Consider the following 23,093-nt stretch of genomic DNA (forward strand, 5'->3'; position numbering starts at 1 on the left):
TAAGTTGCAACTCCAACGAGTTGCATTAGGCTTATAAAAAGCTCGCACAATCTCATGGTGCTGACTATGCAAGAAGCCACCCATAAAAGAATGCCACACTTGAGCAGTGGATGGACTTATTGATGGGAAATGGACCAACGAGGAATGGCTGGTAAATTATTTATGCGTATATTATTATTATCCAATGTTTACTATATTATGTTGTCAAATGATTAGGTTAATACTTAGATGAAGTAAATGTATACTATAATATCTTGAATGTTCTTTATTAGAAAAATAAAAAAAAAGAACTCTAAAAATAGGAACAAAACTTTAGGCAAACATAAATGCGGGATAAAGGCACTTGCTATATGGTTGATGAGGAGGTGTGTTTTTTTTTTTTTTTTTTTTTTTTTTTCATTTTCTTAAACCTCAGTATATTACATGTTGTGATTAATTAACCATATCTATCTAACACTTGAATGTTAATTAATTAGACAAATAATAATGGCGGTCAAGTTCTTGAATTGGCAAAAATCTTCAAAGATGTTCATTTCAATTCAAAGACAAATATGTGGATACATCATGAGAATGAAGCGACATATGCATGTGTATCATTCCATCCCTATCATGTTTGTAAACCTATAACATATGTAGTATTAATGTTGTGATTGTTTCTTTCTTTCTCTCTTTCAAATGATAGGAAACTATTCTCAAAGTGCAAGAGGATCATTGTTAAGATCCTAATGCAATTCCCCTTACACAAGAGGAGATCTTAAACTTGGTTTTTAAGAACTCTGTTATTGTAAAAGGACTTGGCATGAGACCTTCCTCTTCTGTAGTAACCACCGCCTCATCTAGCTCCTCGGTGGAATATATCCATCGTCTAGAAAGTGAAATTGAGCTCAAAAAGGCAAGAGCTAGGGACCAAGAGGAGCAAGCTAGGGACCAAGAGGTGTGAGCTAAGCAAGAAGAGGTCCAAAAGAATATTCTTAACTTTTTGAAGAGTAAGGGTTATGATGACGCTCTTACCTATAGGGGTGGTTCATTTTCAAATTAAAACACTTATTGGTTAGTACTTTATTTTAGCAATTTACCTGCACTACATGGTGTGACTACTTTTTTGATGCATTATTTGAAACTAATTGTATTATATTACACTTAAAAATCTATATTTGCTTCCTACAACTTATAAATTAGGAGTTGTGATTTTAATTCATTAGTGTTGTTAGGACATATGTGTTTCACATGTTAAGAATATATGTTATGATTTTATGTAATTGGCTTATCCTTTGACAAAACGCACTTTACTTGTATTTGGGTAGATTTAGGATGTGTTTAAATACTTCAAGAAACCATATTTCAAGATCAAGTGTTGAAGCCTTCAAATCTATCCAAGAAAACAAGTTGATAGTGCAAAATCATTAAAACTTGACAGCTGTATCTATCGAGCTTAAGAAAGCTGTTCAAAGTTCGGTGTGCTTGACACCTGCTCGACAGCTTCTCGATACCTCCAATCTGTCGAGGTTTAAGATTTTCAGAATTCAAATATGATTTTCTTGGGATCCGTGAATATGTCTTTGGGCCTTCTTTTCTCCTAACCCTAGACATATAAAATGATTGTTTTAAGGGCCGTCAAAGAGTTCACAAGTTGCACAAGCATTGAGCAAACTCTCACTACAACAAATGTGGACTATGGTGATAAAACATTTCGTCACAATACGTCCTTATTTCATCACTGAATACATATGGTGACGAAATGGTGACGAAACAGCATTCGTCACCTAAGCTCCGTCACAGAATGTATTGGTGACGAAAATGTTTCGTCACCAATAAAAAAATGATAGGTGATGAAATTTTTTCGTCACCAATAAAAAATGATAGGTGACGAAAATTTTTCATCACCTAATATTTTCGTCACTAAACCTTATTTTCAATGACGGAATATTTCGTCACCAAATTTATTTTTTTTTTCCAATTTCAATAGATTAGGTGACGAAATTTTGCGTCACCGATTTTTTTTTTTTTTCAATAGATTAGGTGACGAATTATTTTGTCACCAATTTCTACTTATAGTCAGATATGGCGACGAAAATTATCGTCACCAATTTTTTTTTTTATTAATATTCTTTACATTTACTTTCCATTACTTTAACCTGTTCACTTCTAACCAAATCCATAAATAAATAAAAAATAAAATAAAAAACATCCATTCATTTCTAACCAAATCCATAAATAAATAAATAAATCCATACAATCTCAAAATGCAATAAAGATGTTCACAAAGTAATTACAACCATTTATATACAAATGATGTCTTAGCTTCCAAACTTCATAGAAAATTATTTGAGTTCAAATAGTCCCACAAAAGCTATCTTTTTGCCACCAATCCCATATCTGCACAAGTAAAAAAGGAAAATACATCAATAACAAACTAGATTGCAAACCTATATCCCTGGTAAGATGTAATACCAAAAAATATATATATATATTATTAGTAAGACAATGCAAAAAATGTCCACAAAAAACCCAATAACTAACTAGACAAAATAATCATAATACAACATCACTATCAAAGAAAGAAAACCCACAACACTCTCATCAAATAAAAACCAAACCCCCATTACAAACCATGGAGAATCATAAAGAATGCAGAAAAATCCCAATTTAAAACAAAACAAATAAAGTGAAATCCAAAACAAAAACCCAACCACCACAACGAATAAAAAATCCAGCCAACACTATTAAAAAAAAAAAAAAAAAAAAACTAGCCACCACCATTTACAAAAACCCAGCCATCACAAAAACAAAAAACTCAGCCACCGCCATCAACACAAAAACCTAGCCACTACCATAAACAGAAAAGCCAACCACCACCATTAAACAAAAAGCACAGCCACCACCATTAATACAAAAACCCAACCACTACCATAAACAAAAACCCACCACCACCATTAAACAAAAAACATAGCCACCACCATTAACACAAAAACTCAACCACTACCATAAACAAAAAATCCAACCATCACAATAAACAAAAAACCCACCACCAACATTAAACAAAAAACTCAACCACTACCATAAACAAAAAACCCACCACCACCGTTAAACAAAAAAACACAGTCACCACCATTAAACAAAAAAACACAGTCACCACCATTTACACAAAAACACAGCCACTACCATTAAAAAAAAAAAAACTCAGCCATCACAATAAAATTGGTGTGTGCTTTTGTTTCTATTTCCCTTTTAATTTCAATGAGTTATGGTTCCTAACTAGAATTGACCATGTTGATGTAATTGAAAACAATATTGCAGGGAGTGTATCTACATATCAAGTTACAGTTTATGTGCACAACAAATGTCCCTTTCCTATATGGCCTGCAACAGAACCAAATATTGGCTATCCAAAACCCAAAACACAAAACATTTCAAGCATAAGAACAAACAAGCAAACCACATATAGGTAGTAGCTAAGCCAAGAAAATGTGTGGATAAACAAGCATATATGAGAAAACCCAAATCACAGACAAGATGAACTGAGCAACAAATCATATATTGGCAGATCACTCACGTGTTTTTAATGGCCACAACTTCTTCCAATTGCTCCCCCTTGACCCACTTAGAAGCTGAAAATTATGATAGAGAGCAATTAGAACAATCTCTTGCAATAACAAAGGCCACAATGCCATGAAAAAAGGACAATAAGCTAAAGCAGAACACAAATGGCAACTTCCAAAAACTTGACAAATCAGTTAAAGAGACAAATATTTAAAAGCAATTTCTAACTCTAGACCAAGTTTCAGACATTTTCTATGGCCACTTATCTTAAGTAAAACGGAAGTTTGGAAGTATTTAAGGGGCAATCTCAGTGTGAGACCTTGATGATGCAGTTATATAAAATGGTAAAGATTTTGGCATTCTACTACGAGGGCAACTGTGGTTGTTGAACAAAGAAACCAAACATGTTGCCCCTAAAAGCTAAATAATTTTAAAACACAAATATATATATATATATATATATATTGTAGCCCACATTAGTACAAGGTGCTCCTCAGCATCTTTAGACAAACAATATCCTTTATACACACCTATGAAAGGATTCGACACCTATAAAGGAAGAGAAACTTTATTTCTGTCTATTTTTAGTTTTTTATGAATGAATTTGTTAATAATACAATATAGCTCGAAGTTCAATAAGTTTTATTAAAGACATAAATTGAGAGAGATTACATTACATTCTAACACAAAGGCATGCTTGAACTTGATGAATGCATAAAGAGAAATAGATGGACTCTAAAACCATCCAATGCAAATTCACCCCAATTCAACCCCTTTGGACAAGAAACCTAGGTTACACACTGCCAATTGAACAATGTAACAAACACATGCAAGAAAGCCTCAGTCTTAAAAACACAATGCCGAAAAAATTAAAATAAATAAATAAATAAATTTTAGGTAATCCATAGAAACAAACTAAATCTATCCAAATAAAAAAGACCCATAAGGGAAAATCCAACTGGGTATGTAAAAACTTGACTAAAAGATTAGACAAACCCACAAAGGAATTAACTTTTACATGTAAGTTTCATACAAAGACAAAGTCAAAAACTTTAATTTGTGTTATTTTTTCTTGCGCATAACCATGAAACAAAAGGGAAAGACTCTATTACCTTCTCCAATCCCAAAATTTATGTCCTAAAACCAACACCTCCTGAAATCAATATCATGCTAATCCTGAAAGAAGAAAAAAGAGTGATGAGAGAGAGAGGATCGATGACAACGATGAGAGAGAGCTTACCGGTCTTTTTGGGAGGTAGAGAGGCGTGGGTCTGTATGTGGGAGGAGAAAGAGAGAGTAACAGTGTTTTGTTTGCACAAATAAAAAATAATGTAAAAAAAAAAAAAGGAAATCAAAAAAATTTAGAACGCGCCTGAAAATTGGGTGCCGCGCAAAAAGAAATTAAAAAAATTTAAGATGTCATGTTTACAATATTTTTACAATATTTTCACAATAAATCATAATATAAAGATTATTTTTTTGCTCTAACAATGACAACTAACAACAACCTACCACTTAATTATAAAAATATTGTGAAAATATACAAAACAAAACAATGACAACCACACCCCTTTTTTTTTTTATATATAGTTTTTAATCTAGAATCAATGAGAACCACACACATTTGATAGAGATTAGAGAGAATGAAGTAATATAGTAATGGAAAATAGAGAGCAAACTTACGCTGGCATTAGATTTTCTGAAATAGAAGTTGAATCATGCATTTTCGAAGAGCTATTTTGTAGGCATTCTTGGAGCTAACCAAAATGAAGAAAGAGACGAAAAAGGAGAAAAATATCAGACTATTAGAAAGACAAGAAGAAAGAAGATAGAGAGCTAAAGAGATCATTTTGAATTGACGGTGAGGATGAAGTTTTGTATGTGAGAATTTTGGGATTTGTTAATTGATAAGACTAGAGAGTACAATTTATATTAAAAAAACCAAAAAAAAAAAAAAACTAAAGAGAATAAAAGGCAAGACAAGGGAACACGTGAATGAGAAGAAAAAGTTTTGGGGAGTGGGGCCAAATGAAAAGTGAAAACAAGTAAAAAGGAAGTTAAAAAAAGAATTATGTTAAGAACACAATTTTTTTGTACAATTTTATATCATAATTTGTCAAACAATGAGTTATGATTAGTAAAGTTATGTCAGTGGATCATGTAGGGACATTACACATCCTTACTAATCACAACTCATCATATATCAAGTTGTGATACAAAATTGTGTCAAAAATTGTACCCATAGCATAATTCGTTAAAAAATTCATTATCTTGTCCAAATTTTCTGAAAATTTTTAAATAATATAAAAGATATTTTATCATATTTGTAATAAATTACAAAAAATATCATATTTTCTTTAATTAAAATATGTTTTAATCTCTTTATATATAATTTTAATTAAAATTGTTAAATTTTGTACATGTATTTTATTATTTTTATATTAATAAATTATTAAAATAATTATTACGTGTCCAACCAAGGTTCACCATGACTGTACATTGTAGAGTGTACAAATAAAACTTCTTTGTCCTCAAAAACGTTATTATATACTATATTTTGTTAAAAGTCACCTTAATTAAGCTTTTTTCTTTTTCTTTTTCCTTTTTGTGATAATTATGACTAGAAAAAAATAGTAATTTTAGTTAATTAAAAAAATAAACTTAAAAAGTTACTTAATTTTTATATAACATTAATTGATTAATTATATATAATAATTTATTTATTTTTAGGATTACAATTAAACATATGTGATTGTCCACTCTAAGGAAAATTAAACAAATTTAAACGAAAAGTGTCACTAAATGTTACATTTTAAACTACAAAAACTTCAATTTGAACAACTGTTTATGAAATGGCTATTAATCTTTAACCACCTTAAAATTTTGTAATCATGAAAAATATATGAAGATAATGTAATTTAACGGTAGATTTGTCAAAATTCACATTGAATTAAGAAACATAGGGTTGGGTTCAAGTTACACCTGATGTAACTCTAAAAAATGTTACACCACCTAATAACTTATTATTGAATACATATTTTGAAAATCCAACCGTTGGATTACATGTTCTATATGTTCTTAACTTGCATACCAATTTTTATGACAATCGGATGTAATTTACTATTCGATCTATAAACTCATCTTCTATGCATTATTTTAAATTACAAAAACTTGAATTTAAACAATTGATTGATGACATGGCTATTAATCTTTGATCATCTTGAAATTTTGTAAGCAGGAAAAATATATGAAAATAATGTAATCTAACAATAGATTTGTCAAAATTCAAATTGAATTAAAAAATATAGAGTTCGGTTCAAGTTATACCTGATGGAACTCAAAAATATGTTACAGTACCCAATAATTTATTATTGATCATATTTTGAAAATCCAACCGTTGGATTACATGTTCTATATGTTCTTCACATGCATGCCAATTTTCATACCAATCGGATGTAATTTACCATTTGATCTTTAAACTCGTCTTTTATGCGTTATTTTAAATACTAAAACCTGAATTTAGACAATTGATTGATGACAAGCCTATTAATCTTTAATCACCTTAAAATTTTGTAAGCATGAAAAATATATGAAGATAATGTAATCTAACGGTAGATTTGTCAAAATTCATATTGAATTAAAAAATATAGGGTTCGTTTCAAGTTACACCTAACGTAACTCTAAAAAATATTACACCACCCAATAACTTATAATTGAATTCATATTTTGAAAATCCAACCGTTGGATTACATCTTCTATATGTTCTTAACATGTATGCCAATTTTCATGACAATAGGATATAATTTACCATTTGATCTATAAACTCATCTTCTATGCATTATTTTAATCTATAAAAACTTGAATTTAAACAATTGATTGATGACATAGCTATTAATCTTTGATCACCTTAAAATTTTGTAATCACGAAAAATATATGAAGATAATGTAATCTAAAGGTAGATTTGTTAAAATTCACATTGAATTAAGAAATATAGGATTGGGTTCAAGTTACACATGATGTAACTCAAAAAAATGTTACACCACCCAATAATTTATTATTGAATTCATATTTTTAAAATCCAACTGTTGGATTACATGTTCTATATGGTCTTAACATGCATGCCAATTTTCATGACAATCGGATGTAATTTACCATTTGATCTATAAACTCATCTTTTATGCATTATTTTAAACTATAAAAAACTTAAATTTAAACAATTGATTGATGACATAGTTATTAAACTTTGATCACCTTAAAATTTTGTAAGTATGAAAAATATATGAAGATAATGTAATCTAACGGTAGTTTTGTCAAAATTCACATTGAATTAAAAAATATAAGATTGGGTTCAAGTTACACCTGATGTAACTCAAAAAAATGTTACACCACCCAATAACTTATTATTGAATTCATATTTTAAAAATCCAACCATTGGATTACTTGTTCTATATGTTCTTAACATGCATGTCAATTTTCATGACAATTCGATATAATTTACCATATGATCTATAAACTCATCTTCTATGCATTATTTTAAAATATAAAAAGTTGAATTTAAATAATTGATTGATGACATGACTATTAATCTTTGATCACCTTGAAATTTTGTATGCACAAAAAATATATGAAGATAATGTAATCTAACGGTAGATTTGTCAAAATTCACATTGAATTGAGAAATATAGGGTTGGGTTCAAGTTACACCCTTTGTAACTCTAAAAATATTACACCATCCAATAACTTATTATTGAATTCATATTTTGAAAATCCAACCGTTGGATTACATGTTCTATATGTTCTTAACATGCATGCTAAGTTTCATGACAATCGGATGTAATTTACCATTTCATCTATAAACTCATCTTCTATGCATTATTTTAAACTATAAAAACTTGAATTTAAACAATTGATTGATGACATGGCTATTAATCTTTGATCACCTTAAAATTTTTTAATCATGAAAAATATATGAAGATAATGTAATCAAACGGTAAATTTGTCAAAATTCACATTGAATTGAGAAATATAGGGTTGGGTTCAAGTTACACATTTTGTAACTCTAAAAATGTTACACCACCCAATAACTTATTATTGAATTTATATTTTGAAAATCCAACCGTTGGATTACATGTTCTATATGTTCTTAACATGCATGCTAAGTTTGATGACAATCGGATGTAATTTACCATTTCATCTATAAAGTCATCTTCTATGCATTATTTTAAACTATAAAAACTTGAATTTAAACAATTGATTGATAACATGGCTATTAATCTTTGATCACCGTGAAATTTTGTAATCCTGAAAAATATATGAAGATGATGTAATCTAACGGTAAATTTTTCAAAATTCACATTGAATTAAGAAATATAGGGTTGGGTTCAAGCTAGACTTGATGTAACTCAAAAAAATGCTACACCATCCAATAACTTATTATTGAATTCATATTTTGAAAATCCAACCGTTGGATTACATGTTCTATATGTTCTTAACATGCATGCTAAGTTTCATGACAATCGGATGTAATTTACCATTTCATCTATAAATTCATCTTCTATGCATTATTTTAAATTATAAAAACTTGAATTTAAACAATTGATTGATGACATGGGTATTAATCTTTGATCACCTTAAAATTTTTTAATCATGAAAAATATATGAAGATAATGTAATCTAATGGTAAATTTGTCAAAATTCACATTGAATTGAGAAATATAGGGTTGGGTTTAAGTTACACATTTTGTAACTCTAAAAATGTTACACCATCCAATAACTTATTATTGAATTCATATTTTGAAAATCCAACCGTTGGATTACATGTTCTATATGTTCTTAACATGCATGCTAAGTTTGATGACAATCGGATGTAATTTACCATTTCATCTATAAAGTCATCTTCTATGCATTATTTTAAACTATAAAAACTTGAATTTAAACAATTGATTGATAACATGGCTATTAATTTTTGATCACCTTGAAATTTTGTAATCCTGAAAAATATATGAAGATAATGTAATCTAACGGTAGATTTTTCAAAATTCACATTGAATTAAGAAATATAGGGTTGGGTTCAAGCTATACTTGATGTAACTCAAAAAAATGTTACACCATCCAATAACTTATTATTGAATTCATATTTTGAAAATCCAACCGTTGGATTATATGTTCTATATGTTCTTAACATGCATGCTAAGTTTCATGACAATCGGATGTAATTTACCATTTCATCTATAAACTCATCTTCTATGCATTATTTTAAACTATAAAAACTTGAATTTAAACAATTGATTGATGACATGGCTATTAATCTTTGATCACCTTAAAATTTTTTAATCATGAAAAATATATGAAGATAATGTAATCTAACGGTAAATTTGTCAAAATTCACATTGAATTGAGAAATATAGGGTTGGGTTCAAGTTACACATTTTGTAACTTTAAAAATGTTACACCACCCAATAACTTATTATTGAATTCATATTTTGAAAATCCAACCGTTGGATTACATGTTCTATATGTTCTTAACATGCATGCTAAGTTTGATGACAATCGGATGTAATTTACCATTTCATCTATAAAGTCATCTTCTATGCATTATTTTAAACTATAAAAACTTGAATTTAAACAATTGATTGATAAAATGGCTATTAATCTTTGATCACCGTGAAATTTTGTAATCCTGAAAAATATATGAAGATAATGTAATCTAACGGTAGATTTTTCAAAATTCACATTGAATTAAGAAATATAGGGTTGGGTTCAAGCTACACTTGATGTAACTCAAAAAAATGTTACACCATCCAATAACTTATTATTGAAATCATATTTTTAAAATCCAACCATTGGATTACATCTTTTATATGGTCTTAACATGCATGCCAATTTTCATGCCAATCGGATGTAAGAAACTAAAAAAATACCAAAATACGCCTTAAACCTAAAAAATAACCGAAATACCCTCGAAACCTTTAAAATGACCAAAATACCCCTTGAGACTTAAAAATGACAAAAATACGTCCTAAACCTAAGAAATGACCGAAATACTCGCCAAAACCTAAAAATTATTGAAATACCTGTGAAACCTAAAAATGACCAAAATACCCTTGAAATATGAAAATTACCAAAATACCCCCCTAAACCTAAAAAATAACCGAAAATACTCTCGAAACCTTAAAAAATGACCAAAATACCCCTGAAACTTATAAAATAACCAAAATACCCCCTAAACCTAAAAAATAACCCAAAATAGCCCAAAATTATAAAAATGAGTATTTGGTCATTTAGGGGTATTTTGGTCATTTCTAGGTTTGAGGGTATTTCGATCATCTTTTAGGTTTAGGGTGTATTTTTATCATCATATAGGTTTTAGGGCCATTTTTTTTTACATTTTTTAGGTTTTTGGGGGTATTTTGGTCATTTTCTTAGGATTAGGGGTATTTTGGTAATTTTCAAGCATCAAGGCTATTTCGATTAGTTTTTAGGTTTCGGAGGTATTTCGGTTATTTTTTAGGTTTAGGGGTTATTTTGGTAATTTTTTGTTTCAGGGATATTTTGGTCATTTTTTAGGTTTTGTGTGTACTTTGGTCATTTTTTAGGATTTGGGGGTTTTGGTCATTTATTAGGTTTAGGGGATATTTTGGTAATGTTTAGTGGTTTTTGGGCATGTTTGGTGATTTTGGAGGTATTTTGATCATTTTTAAGGTTATTTCATAGGTATTTTGCTCATTTTAGAGATTTTGGGATATTTTGGTCATTTTAGTGGTTTTTTAGCATAATTGGTGATTTTAGAGATTGTAGAAGTATTTTAGGTCATTTTAAAGGTTTCATGGGTATTTTGCTTATTTTAGAGATTTTGAGGATATATTGGTCATTTTAGTGGTTTTTGAGCATATTTGGTGGTTTTATAAAAATCGGCTTTGGGTAGGGTATAGATATCTATGGATAAACAGACTGGGTAACAATTGAGTATGGATACTAATTGGGTAAGGTAATCAGATATCCATAGATAAATTAATTGGGTCAGGTATATATGGGTATATCCTACCCATGGTTATCCTTAATTATTTGTAAACAATAGGTGACGAACACTTATTTTGTCACCAAAAACACCTACGTCCTAATATTGGGTGACGAATTTAGAATTTCGTCACCTTTGGCAAGTCTTTGGTGATGCGAATATTTCGTCACCCTTAGTTTGCCTTTTTTTAATGACCTATAGTGACGAAATAAATATTTTGTCACCAATTTGTACATCTTTGGTGACGAAATATTGATTTCGTCACCAATTTTAAAATTTTAATAATATTTGGTGACGAATTCTTCTTTTCCTCACTAAATGTTATCATTTGGTGACGAAATTGTTTATCCTCACTAGATTTCGTCACCATAGCCCACTTTTGTTGTAGTGTCTGTTCAAGCAAATTGTGACCGAAGACGAAGTTCTTGCCTTAGTTCATCTCTTTCTCTTGAAGAAGTTGCTGTGTATGTGCACTGTAGGGTTTTATGACCAAGCATCTTCTTGATCTTCATCGTGTGGATGAACTGAAGAACTTTGCAACCAACAACCTTCTTAGTTGGTGATTGAAGTCGCGTACTGAGATCCGCGCAATTAGTTAGTCATGTACTTAGGAGTTGTGCATTGAAAGGGGAATTGTCACTACAGAACAAGTCCAATTGGGTATTGGGGTAAGGGTTCAACTGTAGGTTGGTAAGGTACTTGTGATTCTTTTACTTGTAACCGCTTGTTGTGATAATAGTGGAGTTTCGGAAGTGGTGACCTGAAAATCACCCCATAGGGTTTTTGCCGTTGGTTTTCCCCATTCGTAAACAAATCACCATGTGAATTTATTTTCTGTTGCACTTAGTTTAGTTGGTGATTTGTTTGTGCTACCACGCGTTTGCATGATAAATTGATTAATTAATAACTTGACTAATTAATTAATTAATTTGAATCACAAGGGGTCAATACATTTTTGGCCTATCAGGTGTGACTACTCTTAATGCATTGCTAGAAATGTTTCTTATAACATAATTAATGTTTTTACTTTATGATTTTAATGTAGTATTGTTTGTATATTTGTGTAGATTTCTTATTGGTGGCATTTAGGAGATTTACTTTTTTACATTACTTGAGAACATATGAGGACATCTTCCGTTGGTTCTAATTATATTATGCTACACTTTTTGTATTATTATAAAACATCTTGTGTTATTGTATGTGTTGCAAACAATTATTGCATGGAAGGAGTTTGAATTGGATACTTGTTTTAGATTTTACTTGTGTAATGTATGGATCGTTTTTTTATAAATGTGTTGTTGAAATAAATGTGTTATTTAAATGTGAGATTTTAATAATGTAATGACAGGTTACAGGTTAATATCAAAGCCATAAAAAAATAAAAACATAAAATAAGTTTTAGCGACGAATTTTTTCGTCACAAATATTGCAACAAAAAATTGTTTTAGTGATGAAATATTTCGTCGCTAAATGTAACAGAATTTTGTAAGAAATGGTTTTAGTGATGAAAATTTTCGTCACTATATGTGCCTAGATTTTCTTAAAAATAGTTTTAGTGACAAACTTTTTCGTCACTATATGTACCCGAAAATATTTTTAGTGACGAAATTGTTTGTCACTAAATATGATTTAATAAACTAAAGTGTTTTTGGCGATGAAATATTTTTGTTGCTGAGTAGTGTTTTTAGCGAGGAAAACATTTAGCGATGAAATGTTTTCATTGCTAATTTTTTTTTTTTTTTTTTTTTTTAAAAAAATCGGACTTTTAGTGATGAAATTTTTCGTCTCCAGGACTTTTAGCAACAAGGTTTCAGCAACAAAATGAGTTTTGTCGCTAATTAGTAGATTTCATCACTGAAGGTCCTTAGTGACGAAAAACTAGACTTTTAGTGACGAATATTTTCATCACTGAAAATACATTTTGTTGTAGTGTTTCTAAAGCTTTAAATAAACTCACACAATTTGAAACTTGGAGATAAAAAGCAAGTATCTTTGGAGAGTGGACCTCGTAAGCTTTCCAATGACACCTCATTTTATCAAAATTGAGATCGGAAAATCTAAAATGATTTAGAGGAAAAATAGGCCAAAGTTAAGGAAAACCGATAAAATTGCATTTTTGGTACTAACTCTTCATGCAGATTCTTAATTGCTCATGGATCTTGGACCCAAAAGGCACATACTTTCTTGAATTGGGAGTTTTCCTTAACATCTTGGAGCAAATGGCTTGATAAAATTATGTCCGAATCAAGAGGTATTAAGTCGGGAAGATTAGCCTAAATCATGGAGGTTAATGTGTTCAGCTAGCTTTGGAGGCTAATAACTTTCTACAAGGTGCTCTAAATGACTCAAGGATGGAACCTATAGAAAGTACGCTGCAAGATCTTTATGCGGACACCAAGATCATCCAAATCAGAATTTAAAAATGGCATTAAATCAGAGTGCAAAGTTAGTGCAGGGAAAGCTGGAAACAAAGAGCAGCTAAAACTGAGCTGGAATAACCAGACTAGGCTTAAAGCTATGCTGGAGTGCCAGCACAACTAGTTTAAAAGCTCCAGCTCCCCTATTGGTCATAACACAAAAAAAACGCCCAACATTTTGCCCCGTCTCCAGAGCCCTTTGGAACAACTCCTAGCCCTCTAGAAAAATTCCCTTCATCCTCCATTATTGATCTAATCCATGTTCTAATTGGCATGAGGTATACCTTTTACCCCTTTTATTTAAATTGTTTATGCATTTTCACATGCCATTCATTTGTACATCATCATTTTGTATGTGTCATATGTTAGGATAGATTGCATGTCATTTTTACATGTCATCCTATGATAGTTTTCATGTCATTCTTTCATATTCCTTCATACATGTCATCTTAGGATAGATTGCATGTCGTCTTTACACGTCATCCTAGGATAGATTACATGTCATTTCTATATATGTCATACTAGAATAGATCACATGTCATCCTAAGATAGATTACATGCCTTCTTTTTTTTACCAAATGCCAAATATTTTAGTTATTTAAATTCAAAATAAGGTACTATGGTTTTGTATAGGCATTGTGAGGGTGCATAACACCTTCACTACACGTAACCAAACTTCCGAATCTACAATTTTTAGTTCAAGACATTCTTTTATTTTCTAGTTTAGCTTAGGAGCCTTAGGGTTTTCTTAATTAAAATTAGAAAATAAAATTAATTAGACTTGGGCAACTAATCACACCTTAGAATCCTAAAAGTCGATAAGGACTCCTTAAAATAAATATAGGTGTGAGTGCCTACATTCACGCACCCCACCATAATATTGTACACGTGTCATACGCAAACATACACACGCACATGTCAACTAGTAAAGCGTACCAAATTCCATTGGAATGCAACATTGTTTAATGCGGTGAGTATCTAGGTACGATATATGTGATAATCTTTTTCGTTCGTTAGGAAAAAGTCTTCAGAAGCTCCAAGAGCAAACAGTGGCTCTTGAGAATAGTAAACTGGCCATGTTTATTCATGGGTTATCATTTTGGTATAACTCCAACATTATTGGTCAATGAAGATGACTTAGAGATCGGAATCACACTGGGTGCTTATGGTCTATTGCATGGAAAGGAGATTTGTCTGAAGGTGAGAAATTCTAAACCTCGTGATAAAATAGTTGGTGTGGTGAAAATGTTTTGGATTGATATGTACTTCCCATTCACCAACCACTCGTTTGAACATGAGATATCTATACGGGTTGGAAAATTTGAATTTTGTTGTGGCAAAACAAGAAATATTAATAAAAAGTGGCCAAAAGAATAATGACTCTTGGGCGTTTGGTCTTGGATTGGAAGTTGGAACAGTTAACAGTTAGTTCCAAGGCAAACAAATTAAACAACCTACTTCTTGTTTTCCTGCCCACATTCCCTCCTTTGCATCAGACTAACTCAAACCCAGTAGCTCGTGCCCATGCAGGTTGTGCACTCGATACTAAATTAGCCCAACTGGACAGATGTCCACTCTAGAGAAACTAAATGTGGTTGCATCCCTTGCCATTGAGAATGATGTTTGGGTAACCGCCAAGTTTTTGAGAATTTGGCTTTTGTAATTACAAAATGGAGTGAATTTGCTTAAACGGACAAGGAAATATTGGTTACGTGGAAAGATATAAAATGTTTCAAGTTTCTCATAGCCTATATTGAATGATGAGTTTGTATTAGACAGATTTAAGAAGTGCAAATCCCTTGTGCTTTGGCTATGGTCCACGCAGAAAATAGAGTTGCTGTAAACGGACATAAAAGAATGATAGAATTCGGTCCAGTTGGGAGTGTCCGCCTTGCAGGTCTAATTCGAAATGAAATTTGCTTACTCATTATAGAATGTGATTAATTGCTTTAGAGTAGTTGGTGTGTTTGATGGTCGAGATGCCTTAGAATATTGGGTTAGTGGTTGGTTCCACCTCATGAAGATGTCAACCACAACAACACCTCTCATGGGCAAGGTCTTTTGAATGCGAGGAAAATGTTAGGAACCTAACCCCTATAGGCATATATATAAACAATAATTGTTGTAGTGTTGGATTTAGTAAGTTAGGCATTTACTTAGTTGGTTATTTAGTTATAATTTCAAACATGTTAATTGAAAGTTCAAATAGTGTAAAAACACCCTTGAACGTTTAGACATCCAATTTACAAATTAACCAATTCAAGTTTTATGTCAAACAACTAGTGTGCGGAAAATGAACAAAAGCTATAAAACAGAATTAGTATACAATCTAAGCCAATTTAAAATCACAATCCACAACAGATAATAAAAGACAAAGATAAAAGGGAAGGAAGATGCAAACACAAGGACAACACGCGAGGGTGCAAAACCTCTCCGCCGCCCTCCAAGCGGTAGACAACACGCGAGGGTGCAAAACCTCTCCGCCGCCCTCCAAGCGGTAAGTAATCCACTAGAAAATGTAGTTGGGATACATGGACAACAATAGACCCTCCAAACCTAATCTACCCAGTGCACCTAAGCCCTCCAAGCTTCTTGCTCCAACGAGGTTACGCCGAACCTATTTCTTTTCTAACTTTCCGGATTCTGCTACTTGACCATAGCATCAACCAATGTAAATTAGTTCCTTCCTAACTGCTTCCCAGAACATGAAACAGTCCTCTCACAGTAATGGATATGGTGAGAAAAGGTTTTGGTAAAATGCCTCTCAAGGATTTAACAATGGAGAGGAAGAGAGTTGAGGAATTTGAAGAGACTCTTATGTAAAGATTGTAGATGAATCAATATTTTTTTACTCTAGGGTTTCTCTCTCAAAATTCTCTCAGGAAGCTCTCGTTCTTTTGTGGGTATAAGGGGTATTTATATTGGGGTGAGAAAAGAATGTGAAACGTCAAGTTTTTCAAAACAGGGGTGGCTCGCGGCTTGGCCTCGTGGCTTGACTGAGTCGCGAGATCCAGCCGCGCGATAACAGAATGGTCAGTTGTTCTATTTTGTCCTATAGTGCTCCAGCTAGCATGACGCTTCAACTTCTGGCATGCTTGGCACGTGTACTGCTTCTGGTGGCTTGCAGCCGCGAGTCTCCCGCGAGATCTAGCCTCAAGACTCTGTTTTCTTGCACACTCTTGAGCATTCAACACTCTATCTCGCTCACTACCCTTATAACAAACCTACCTAAATACAGGGTTACTAATTGCTGAAATACAAGCAAATTTAGCACGGACTAAAGCCAACAAGATGGTTGATTAAATTCAACCTTACATTAATCTCATTTAATACACGTTGGAATTATTAGTGCAAATGAGAAATAATAGAACCACTAAGATAAGTCTGTGTGGGCCAATAGAATAGTTTTATATGGTTCTATAAATACCTAACTGTAATGACATTTTCATTTGTAAAACAATAAACCAATTCTTTGATTAGTACATTTCCTCTTTCTCTTAATATTTCTCTATGGAAAGTAACTACCTCGAATTAAGTCCTAATAGCAAAATAGTCCTCAAATTTTTGTCAAATAGAATTGAAGCACTCCTAGTTTAGAATTCCTCAAGTAAATGTCTTCTTTTATTTTTATCTTCATTTTTCTAAAGTTATTGCATGTAAATAATGAAATACCCTCCACTTAAATCAAAATTTTATTTTTTATTGTAAAATGTGCTCTTATATCTATTAAATAATTGATAAAGTTTGGCACCAAACATGTTTTGATTTATCTTTTTCAACCCATTATGTGGCTATTAACATTGACCCCTTAAAAAAATCTTGTCACTCAAATTACACATGAAATGTCTCTTTAGTTGCCACATAATAGGTTAGAGCAAAATAGTTTCAAATATATTTGGAGCCTAACTTATTCCCCCAAGTTTTGGATCATTCTTGTTTTTGAAAATTTCATTAGTTCAATTGAAATTTTTTTTTTACTTATTTTAGTATAAAATTTGATAATTTGTATTAAAAATGAAACCTTTTTAAGAATTTCACTATGAAAATGGTAAAAATAAATTTTATTTTATGATAGATCATCATCAAACATAATTTTAATTGAAAATAGTAAGCTCTTTTTTTGTTGGGTGTGTGTATGTATATAACTTATCAAATTAAAAGGTTTGTATATAATAAAAAAGTGTGTGTAGGGGGGGGGGGTGTCTTGATAAATATATTAGTGTTACAACTTGGCCTCCCTAAACAAAAATTCATGGCTCCATCCCTACTCCCTTACCTCACTGCATCACAACACCTATGTATCAATGCAACTTCATAGTGTTCATTCAATCACAATCCCTAATCATACAATCTTAGAAAAAGGGATTAAAGCATGTTATACAACTGACTGGAGACCTAAAAAAAATATATAAAAGAGAACAACAGAAAACTAAAACATGCATGTAACAAGATAAGAACAAAATTAAATGAATCTGGGTTTCTATTTTGATCCTGCGTATGCATACAGAAGCCTGCGTATGCAGAGACATAAGGTTGTGTAAGCAGGCACGAGCTTGCATATGTAAACCTACTGTAGATACAGCATTTTGCCCGCCCTCGATTTGCGTGCCAAACCCTTAAAAATCCAAAAATATTAATTTCACATCATGGGACCACGAACGCATCTAGATTGACGAGGCACAACCCATTTAGACATCAGAGACCTCAAAGTACATTTTTAGGTCAAAATGACCTTGGTCAACCCTGGGTTGACCAAAAGTTAAAGTTGGTCAAAATCGCTTACAGAACTCTCTCTATTTTTTTTCGATTTTTTAATGTTTTTACATCAAACCCAAGCTATTCGGAGAATTTTGTCACATTTGAACAACATTGACCAAGTTTGACTATGAGTTGACTCTTGAGGGCCCCAGAAACCCTAATTTTGATCCGACTATCAGAATGGGTTAAAATTAATTCCATTGCAAAGATTATTGAATTTCCTTTCCAACGACTATTCATGTGTCAAAATCAATGTTAAAACAGTTGAGAGATCTTGAAAACCGTGTTGGGTTTGTCAACTTTCTTCCCAAGGCCATAACCTTTGATTCGACCACTGGAATTTCAATTTATTTAGTGTTCTAAATACTAGACATCCATACCTTTCCAAGAACACCAAGATCAGCTCAATCGGAGTCTAGTAAGGCCTTCAAATACGCATCTGAAGTCAAGTGAGAGAAGGCCGAAATTGCTGATGTCAGTATACCAGCCTAGTGCACCCTAAAGGGCTGCCGGAGTTGGCTGGCAGCCCCTAAAGGTGCGCTGGCAGCTAAACAATCACAAATTCATTATAAAACCCCCAGACCCCCCCCCCCCCCGAGAGAAAAAAATAAAAAGAATTTTAGGGCTTTTGGAAGGTTTTATAGGCAGATTCTCTCTCTCTCTCTCTCTCCAAAAATACATACATAAAACCTTTGATTTCTTTCTTTTCTCTAACAAGAGGAAGTGCTCTTGCTCTCATCCCCATCTTCTTGGTCTTGGAACCTTGGATTTGAGATTTAGGGGTGTAGATGTAGCTTTTTAACTACTATCTACACCCATTTAATTTCCTAGCATGTTATTGCATCTTTTTTGTCTTGCTTTCTAGCATGTTTTATAGCTTTCCTAGCATGTCTACTTGTTTCGTAACATGTTTTATTGCTTTGATGTTGTTGGCCTAGCCCAAGAGGGCTAGGATATGTCTAAATACCTTGTTTTTGTTTAGATCTATATGTTTAGGTTCTTTTTGCCTTGTTCTTTCCTAGATCTATATGCTTAATGCTTCTTGCTATCTTTATATGTTTGGATCTGCATGTTAATGTGCTTAAGGCTTTGTTTGGATGCTATGCCTAGTGCTTTATAGCTTTGTATCTCTTATTTTGGCCTCTCTCTTGTGTTTGGCTTTTAGGTAGGGTGTAGATCTATATCTAGTGGTTTAGGCCTACATCCATACACCCATGTTTCAAAGAAGGGTTTGGATTGTTTCTTTTGTGCATGTCTATGCTTCATTTACCCCTTTTCCATGCTTTTTGCTTTAGATCCATGCTTGTTTGCTTAGATATAGTCTCTTTGCCATGTTCTTGCTTGTTTTCCCTTTGTGAGTTTGTTGCTTGTTGGTCTTTGAGGCCACTTGCTTGTTTGGTTACATCTGCCCTTTCGGTGGCTTGTTTGGCTACAACCATGTTTAGGAGTACATCTTCATGATGTTCGGCTTGCTTGTTGCTCACCTTCCTTCTACAAATTTTCATATTTTGAATTCGTTGCATAATAGTCTTATTATCAATATTACAAACTACATCTCTTTTAAAATTTTAGTTAAATAAAATTTTTCTTGGACTTTTTTTTTATAAGGACCTAAAATATTGTTAAGGAAACCAAAGTTTAAAGACAAAGTTTTGACTACAAACTTAGGCTACAACTTTCACTAAACAAATTAGTGTGGTTAAATATTTTGAAAATATAATCTTTGAATTACATGTTCTTTATGTTCTTAACACACATATTAAATTTCATACGAATCATATATTATTTATTATTCAATCAATAAAATTATTTTTATATATAATTTTAAACCTCAAGAACTCGAAATTTAAATATTGGATTGATGATTAAGCTATTGATCTTTTAAATTCTTGAAATTTTGCAAGTATAAAGGATATAAGAAGAATATGTAATCTAATCGTGAATTTGTCAAAATTCACATCCAATAAAAGAAAATATGGAGTGAAGTTGTAATCTTATCTACAATCATGTTTGTTGCCAAAATTTAATTATGTTGGGTCTAAAAAAATGTAAGGTGGTTACAATTTTTTTTTAAGATAAAAAAGTCATAATTTTTTTAAAATTTATATATACAATTTTTTTTCAGGTCACGTCATTTTTTTCATCCATCACTTAACGACTAACACATTTAAAATGTTTGGAACCATTTTGACATATGGCATGTTAAGGATCAAAATGGTAATTAAACCTAAAAGGAAAAAAAAGAAAAATTACACTAGGTGTCCTTACAATTTACATATAGCAACTTTTAATTTTTTGTTGTGTTGCATGAGTTGGTGACATGATTTGTCCATTTACTATTTACAAAGTTCCATGGATACATATCCATATGAAATTTGGGTTCATCAAGAATTGAAAACAAAAATTTGTAGTTATTAGCTCTAACTTTTTCAACTCCTTCATGAAATAACACAACCACTCATAAACTATCTGTTTGCCTAGGAGAAAATGCAATGACAGTGGCCAACAATTGACCCATTTATGTGAATACTAGACTCAACTACCCCAAAAGAACTAGCGCCTGACCACTAATTTATCAAAATGCGATACTGTAATGGTCAAAAAAAGGGGCCAAAATGGCAAAATAATCATTTTTAGCCAAACTTTCCAGCAAAATGCCCCCTGTTTGAAACTGTTTAGGGATATGCCCCTCTTTTGAAACTCGATTTTTAGAAAATCAAGTTTCAATGTCAAACTCCATTTTTAGAAAATCGAGTTATAGTGGAAGTAAACTTTAAAAAAAAAAATGAGTTCCACAATTTTTTTTTTTTTTTTTTTTTTTTAAGTTTACTTTTGCTATAACTCGATTGTCCAAAAATCAAGTTTTACATTGAAACTTCATTTTCTAAAAATCGAGTTTCAAAACAGGGGCATATTCCTAAATAGTTCCAGACAGAGGGCATTTTACTGAAAAATTTGTGAGAAAGGGATAAAACCCCATTTTGGCCTCAAAAAAAAGACCTTAAACAAATATTATCGTTATAATAATGTTGTTAGATATAATCAATGTGTTTTGGATCTTTCTATTTTTGGGAAAAATTCAATTATTTAAATTGAATGAAGATCCGTCACTGCTTTTTATTGTAAAAGACGCCCTGTGGTTTTAAATTTTAATTGTAATTAGTCTAGATATTACCATATGTGATTGCAATCCGAGTAGGCGTTTTTGTCATTAACCAGCTGGCAGTGAGCATGGGTATGTGTATTTTGTTTGTACATGAGAAAATTGAGGCCTCTTTTATAGTGATTCACAATGAATTCAACTTTTCCAATTTGGGTGTTACGATTCTGATTTTGAAAATCTGTTAAAATGAACATACCGGTCATTGTTTTCACCCGGTAATTTTCTGAGTGTCGTTACATAAATCAAATTGTTGCCTCGAAAAGTCACTTGAGAGATTCAATTATATTGAGACTTGCAACTTAGGAGTTAGGCCCTTTCCTTGATTAGACGACTTTTTGTTAGGGGTTAGCGATGCAAAGGAAAGACCACTTACTCAGCCAATGGACGTGTGATTAAACCTTGCCCTTGATAGATAGTGTGATAAGCATTCTATTCTGTTCATCTTTATTTTAGTGTGAGCATTTTGGATTATAAATAAATACAGTTTTTGAAGTCATGTAAATTTTAATGAAAGAAAACAAACTCCTCACAACCAACTATATATAATTTATACGTGTATAGAAGAGGCTTAGTTTGTGTGAACTGTGAAATTTGGCCGGTCTATTCAGATGATTTGTTTTATAAAAGTCATGAATGGAAGATACGAATAAAGTCCCAGTGGAATTACTTATAAATATGTAATATATATATATATATATATATATTAATATAAAACTGATATGGCTCGTCTCTATGTCTCTTTTCCATTGGATGATTTGAGAAAAAATAAAAATAAAAATCTCTCTTATTTTCTCCCTTTTTTATGTGCACGCTGACCTGTATCTCCCTTTCCTTGATATATAGAGGTTACTAATTGCTGGGAATTAGTAAACAATTCAATCATGAGGAATTTAATAATTAGAACAACTACTGATATCCTATCATAATGGTGCCATTACTATTTGCTGCCATTATTTTTGATATCCTATCATAATGGCCAACTACTGAACTAAATCTGAAACTTAATGGAGGGTGGAAGTGACATCCAATATGGCAGCCTCTAAACTAAATGGAATTTTTATTTTTATTTTTATTTTTATTTTTTTACAAGATAGAAATTCTATCTCTAACCTAATTTAATACTATGTTTAAAAGCTTGGAGGGAGAGGAGAATAGAAGGGGAGTAAAGGGAAGAAGAGTAATGGAGAGGAGAGTGGA

The 23,093-nt window shown here is 31.7% G+C and overlaps 1 long non-coding RNA gene across 1 annotated transcript; it reads right to left on the reverse strand.

Moving 5' to 3' along the window:
* Positions 1–2,209: 2,209 nt before the first annotated feature.
* LOC115966112 lies at positions 2,210–4,862 on the reverse strand. Its single transcript, XR_004086310.1, has 3 exons — positions 4,653–4,862; positions 3,554–3,608; positions 2,210–2,376 (listed from the first exon to the last, which is right to left on the reverse strand). It is a non-coding gene; the product is annotated as an uncharacterized LOC115966112 (long non-coding RNA).
* Positions 4,863–23,093: the final 18,231 nt, after the last annotated feature.

This window comes from Quercus lobata, chromosome 10 (genome assembly GCF_001633185.2).
Source record: "Quercus lobata isolate SW786 chromosome 10, ValleyOak3.0 Primary Assembly, whole genome shotgun sequence".
Lineage (NCBI taxonomy): Eukaryota > Viridiplantae > Streptophyta > Magnoliopsida > Fagales > Fagaceae > Quercus > Quercus lobata.